The sequence below is a fragment of the Netta rufina genome, assembly GCF_964035555.1.
Source record: "Netta rufina genome assembly, chromosome: 1".
Lineage (NCBI taxonomy): Eukaryota > Metazoa > Chordata > Aves > Anseriformes > Anatidae > Netta > Netta rufina.
The window spans coordinates 57,590,157-57,596,814 of NC_140123.1; positions in this window are offsets into that span (position 1 = coordinate 57,590,157).

Here is a 6,658-nt window from a genome sequence, read left to right on the forward strand (position 1 = left end):
GTTTGTAATTGTCTGTGAAAAAACTTCAAGTCCCCTGTTGTCTAGAGAGGCAAGCCCAGCTTGTGTGGTAATGTCCATGCAGAGCTTTACCACCTCTGCTGCAACAAGCAATTCTTTCAGCAGTATGAGGGCTCTGTGTGCAGTCAGCCTACTTTTTTAACTCCCCTTGTACTTCCTCCTGAGGTGTTTTGATATTAAATGTGAGCATTTTTTAATGGTGGCTTCCAGAACATACTAGTGTTTGTAACTCTTCCCATGACTGATACTTGTCATTTATTTACTTTGAAGCCTGGAGAAAAGTACTGAGCAGAACTGTGATAGATGAGTGACAACTGGAATGTGCTCTTACTCCCAGCCTAATATTTGGATTTCGGGGACAAAGGTTCCCACTGTTGAACATAAGGTGGCACAAAAAGGAGACTCTGAGCTTCCAAGATAGGTCCAGTGGGAGCTGAGGATCCTATATCTGAAAGGAGGTGAAGAGAAAGTGGTGGGAGGGATCTGGAGGTGGAGGGAGGACTGAAAAGAAAAGGTAGCTGTAGGAAGAAGGTGAGATGCACAAAGAGAAAGAGAAGAGGTTGCAACAGTGAGACTGACTTCAAAAAGTTTGGGCCCACTGACTCTAAGGGGGCATCCTCTGTGAGCCAGCAGAGGATGACTCTGTGATAGTGCTGGAGCAATCGGTGTGTCTGAGCACAGGACAGCAGACCGAGAAGAAAGGAAGCAGAGAACATTGACTTTCTGGCTCTTCTTCCTGGAGACCATGTTTGAGAATTTGGCTTGGAAATTGTTAATGGAAATTTTGCAGTCCCTTTCTGTTAATTTCATGTGACAAGGTTTGTAGGTAGGTGCAGAATTTTTGTTAGATTAACCAGTATAGCTAGAAAATTAGATTACATATGATGGTATAAGGTATTGCCTCTACTTACAAATGTTATTCTGCTTATGTCCTTAGTACATTTCAGCTGTAGAAAAACACGATTACAGTACAGAAATAATATTTTTCATACTTTGGTTAACAGCAATAGTTCAGAGTTTACATGAATAGTGAGCAAACATGGATCTGCCTTTTCAAGATTTCTTCTCCACCCCCTTCCCTCCCAATTCATTTGCAACCATCAAATCCACTGCAATTGAAACTATAATCCTTGCATCCCAAAAGGCATCTCTGTTTACAAATATTTCATAGATAAATGGTTTGGCACTAGGATTGAATGGATTGAGTAAGAAGGCTCTGCATGCACCAAAATCCACCAGTGAAAATAGCTTGTGAACTACAAAGCAATGCAGACCAAGAGGAAAAGAGAGATTCCAGCAAAGTAGTAAAGAGATCACTTTTTAAAGAGCTGTTTTGCCAATGAGCCCTTCTCTTTGGTCTGCAGGTTGTTCCCTGCTGAGCTCCTGCTGAAGCCAACAGGAGCTGTGTTTGTAAAGCAGATTCAGAACTGGGCTCTTTAGGCCCAACAGCCTGGTGATATTTAGTGTAACCTAACGCTACTTCTCTTTCTCACAAGTCTGTCTAGCAACGCTGCGTGAGGCTTCCTGGGAAAGCTTTAGAGCCTGGCTGCTCTATTGTGTGGAAGCCTTTTGTCCTCCGTTATGATGGGCAGGTTATTAGCCATGACCAATGGGTGGTAGAGGTTATACGTGGCATTTGCCTGGGGAGATATTTTCTGCTTTTTGAGAACAGGGCTCTCAGTTGAATGTCAAGTATTACAGATTCCTAAAGTCAGTCACAATTTTAATAATCATTTTCTCTTTGTTCTAATATTTCAAATGAATCAAGTTGTCATTCAGTGCATTATGTTGCTAATGCACATGGTATTTGCATCCGTAATTTCTGAAAGACTGATGAAAAAACAAGTCATTTAAATTTGTGAGTCAAAACTCCACCTATGAGGAATGCTAGAGAGGCTGCATAAACTTACACTTTTGCAGTATATTACAGAATGTTGTTGTAATTATGTTAATTGAAGATATAAATTGGGATTCACTGGATGGGTTCAATCAATTCCTCAGATTTTCCATACTCCAACCTAGCAGTATCTTATGGAGCAACAATACCAATAATGCATTTAAACTACTTTTCATCCACTTGATAGCATTTGTTAAGTTTTCCATAAGTTATATGCTAACTCTACAAATTTCACATACCGGTGTTTTTATTTACACACCAACAAACAGACATTAAAGGGATTTATTTTTCTGCTTGTTATATAACAACTCCATCAAGGTCTTTTACAGATTACTGCCTTTTGCTTCTCAACATTAAAGTAGCAAACGTCTTCAACATTGTATTTTTTCCATACTTTTTTTTTTTTTTTTTCCCCATGAGTTTTTGTGTCTGTCTTGTTGAATTGTGATGTTTCAACTCTGAGTTGCATTTTTATTATTAAACCTACTAATCTGGGCTTCCGCCTTTTATGATAGCTGTAAGAAAAAGCTATAGACACTGAAAAAAACACAACAACAACACAACAACAAAAAACATTAGAAAAAGCACTCCAGTGACAGTGTAGATTGGCAGGGCAAACCCTTTTCATTTTGAAGCAGTGAGAGGCCCAGCCTAAGACATACAACTACCAAGTAATATTCAAACAATTACCCATGGGTTAACTGGCAATTGACTGATGAACTGTTTGCAGTTCATCAGTTGTGCAGTTGTACAATAACTGTTGTACAATCAGTGGTCAGTGCTAGGTGAGCAGAGAAGCCTGTGGCTTCCATGGGTGTCCTCCTTAATGGTGGTCAGCTTTAAAGATTGGGTATGTCAACAGATGTGACATAATCATCTGAAATACTGCATTGGGTAACCAAACAATGCAGGATCCTGAAAACTGGATGGGTTTAGAAGACCCAGATTCAGCTGACACCCTTCAAACTTTGGAGGCTTGAAAGTCATGGGATTTTTTTACACTCATAGCCACTGATATTACCCTGGTAGCTATTAGGTGATCTGAAATAAGTTCAGTGAGAAAGGAAGATAGAGGCTGTCAAGATGTCATTGCTCCATAGATGTACTTCAGAAATTGATATGTTCATTCTTATAATAGCTCTGTGATGTAAGGGAAATACTGCTACACAGGTGTAGAGCAAAGAGAGGAGTGAGCTAAATGTCAAGTGATTTAACCACTGTCACAGTGAAGAGCAGAGTACAAAAGTTTATTTTTTTTTTCATAGTGAAAATATTTCTTTTGCTTTTTTTCTTGTTAGAATTTACTCACATGAAAGTGAATTTAAATTCATTTTATTATTTCTTAACAAATTATATCCATGCCACTCTGTAAATAAATAATAAAAAACCCTGTGAGTATAAACACTCAGCAAAAGGCTAATATAAAATATCAGATTCCCCTTTCATGTACTTATGCCACCCAACAATACCAAACACAGACTGCAGTGGTTACAGTGGAATTCCAGAATTATTTGGGTTGGATTATTCCTTCCTTCCTTCCTTCCTTCCTTCCTTCCTTCCTTCCTTCCTTCCTTCCTTCCTTCCTTCCTTCCTTCCTTCCTTCCTTCCTTCCTTCCTTCCTTCCTTCCTTCCTCCCTCCCTCCCTCCCTCCCTCCCTCCCTCCCTCCCTCCCTCCCTCCCTCCCTCCCTCCCTCCCTCCCTCCCTTCCTTCCTTCCTTCCTTCCTTCCTTCCTTCCTTCCTTCCTTCCTTCCTTCCTTCCTTCCTTCCTTCCTTCCTTCCTTCCTTCCTTCCTTCCATACTTTCCTCCTTACCTCCTTACCTCTTTTTTTTTTTTTTTCTTTTTTTTTTCTTTTTTTTTTTTTTTTTCATATATATAACTGGAATTACTCCTACTGAAGCTGGTAGTTGTCTCTGATCATTTTTGCAGTGTACCTCTGGCTTCTTCTCTATAACATTCTTTTTAGGTAGTACAGGATAGCCATTAGACCCACCCCTAATTTTCCCTTCAGGCTGAACAAAGCCAGGTCTCTCAGCCTAGCAGGGTGTTGTGTCTCTTCCTTGCGTACACTGAGACTATCCCCTTGTCCTCTCTTCATGCCCTTCCTCACCATTTGACCACCACACTACATTTGTGCTGTTTATCTGGGAGAAAAGGCTCTAAAATATGCCAGCATGACTCAATTACTGTCTCTGGGGAAGAATAGTAGTTGGAAATTAAGAGACAAGTGAATCAAGACAAGGGATCCTGCATACTGTTTGGAGCTACCCAGACATAAGGTCTGAGCACACTGAAATTCTGTGCTCTCATGGTCTGAGAGGTCCATAACAACAGGGCTCTTCTACAGATCATTACTCTCTGATTGTTAAAGGTGATTAATCTCTAGTGTTAGATTATTGCATTATTGGATTACCCAAATTATATATTATCAATTTATTATTATTATTATTATTATTATTATTATTATTATTATTATTATTATTATTATTATTATTATTATTCAGCTATTGGTCATCTGTCCTTTGTGCAACTGACTCTGCTCACATTTCTTTCAGTTTGGAAGACAGTTCATGAAAACATACAAGGCTGTTGCTCTCTTTATGCCTGTGATTATTACACCCATGTGTGCAGCAGTGACTGTTTCTTCCTGATACGTTCAGCCTTTGCAGTGGAATAAAATGATCTTTAGATATTGGCTGTTTTCCTGCCAGCAGCCCATCAGCTTATAGTAGCGTTAGCACTCTTGTATTAATTGGAAGAAGTATATGGACAACATCTGGGTTACTGAATGGATTTCTGGACACTGGATTAGACCATCTTTATTAGGAACACGTGATTTCTCATGATTTCTTTTACTGATCTCTCAAAAGAAAAATATTAGCAATGTTCCCCAAGTGGGGAACAATAGTGAGCAATCACAGAAAATGCTCCTGATGCCCTGAGAGTGAAATCCTGCTGCTGTAAAAAGTGAGAAAATTGCATGGTTCCATGCCAGTTTATTGAATCTTGGACAGTGCTGCTTTGATTTACAACTTGAGGACACAGAAGGAGGTAGATGGCAAATCTGATTTAGAGGACCACAGTGACTGTAATCTTAAGGAACAATTTCTTGTCCATTTCTGCCTGATATAGATGACTTTAAAATATTCTAAAGTACATGCCACAAGGACAGCCTGCTCCCTTCCAGACTGGGGTCCTTCATCAAAGGAAGTAAGCTTCTGGGAAGTGTTTTAGTCTGAATTAAGATGAAAAGCCTCACAGGTTCACTTAGTCATTTGGGATTTGTGTGACAACAGTGAATGTCTGAGGAGCCCTATCCTGTCTTCCATGATGGCTGGTACCCAGTACTATAGCACAGGTGGCTGAAAAACTTTGGACATGGTGTACTCTTTAACTTTTGAAATATTTTTCTCCTAGCAGCGCAATAGGTAAATGAGTAGTTTAATTCAAAGTGCATTCACTGAAACTGAGACATTCTGCAAAAGTGGTGTTCTTTATGGCAAGCCAGCTTTGTCAGAAGATTCCCAGCTAATTCTAATTAGGAAAATGCAGTGTGAAGAAATGTGTTGGACAAGCTGTTCAAAAGGATGCAGAAATAAGTAATTATATAGAAATTATGGCCGAATGATGTAAAATAGCTCAGCAGTATTCACTACTTGTTTTCAGCCTAGTGTCCATTTTTCAGTGAACTCTTAATAGGTAGTCCTTTTAGTAGCCATAGCAGTTGAATAATACAAGTAGGAAAAAAATCATATAAGAAAAAGTGTCTGACACAATCTGTGAAGAGAAATCTGCCTTTTAATGAGTTTTAATGATCTTTTTAAGGATCCCCATTTTTAATCTCAACACTACCTATACGGAAAAGGTATAGGTTATCTGTGAATTATCTGCAATTTTGTCAGGAAGAACAACAATCTGGTACATCTGTAATTGTTGGTCTCACATCAACACCAAACACAGAAATTCTGTTTCTACCCTTTCCCCTCAAATGAACTTGGTCCTCATTTTTTTTTTAATTTTTATTATTATTTTTTTTATTTTTTAATATATATATATGTTTTTCCTCACAGGCTGTAGTGGTTGGGGACTCCTGGGTCTTTGGGGTCTGCCCTATGACTCTTTTGTTTCTGGATATGGAGAAGTTCAGCCTCAAAAACAAAATGGAAATCATTCCCTCCTAGCTCCAGGTTGAGAAGAGAACTTGAACTTGAGTCTCCATCTTCTCAAATAAGTGCTGCGGCTGCTAGGCACTTAAAATTGTGCGCCACCACTTCCAGTCTGAATCAAGAGACATTTTCCGTTACTTTCAGTGGGAGAAGCAGATACCTAATTTAAGCAGACTAGATCATTGCTGAGGTGTGGAAGTTTTGTGTAATATAAATGAAGAGATGGAGGCATAGATGTTAAGTGCTTCTGAAGATTCAGCAGATTGCTGGAGGCATTGCCTTTCTGTTAATTTTCTGGGGTGTCTCAGTAATAATACTGAAGGGGCTGGATTTATGCTTGCTCCTTCAGGCAAGCACCTAATATTTCAGGGAGGTAATGTTTAAGTCAAGCATTTAAAATAGGAGAACCGAACTTCTTATATACCTAAGTGTTTCTGTTAGATCTCTCTTAGTCCTTAGAAGAATTTACTGCATAGGTCAATTTTGATAATTAGCATTTATTTCCAGAGGATTTATCTCCAGGCAGTGTAGCACTTCTCAGACAAGCCCCTGGTATCAGAGAGAGTTCAGTCTGCTGG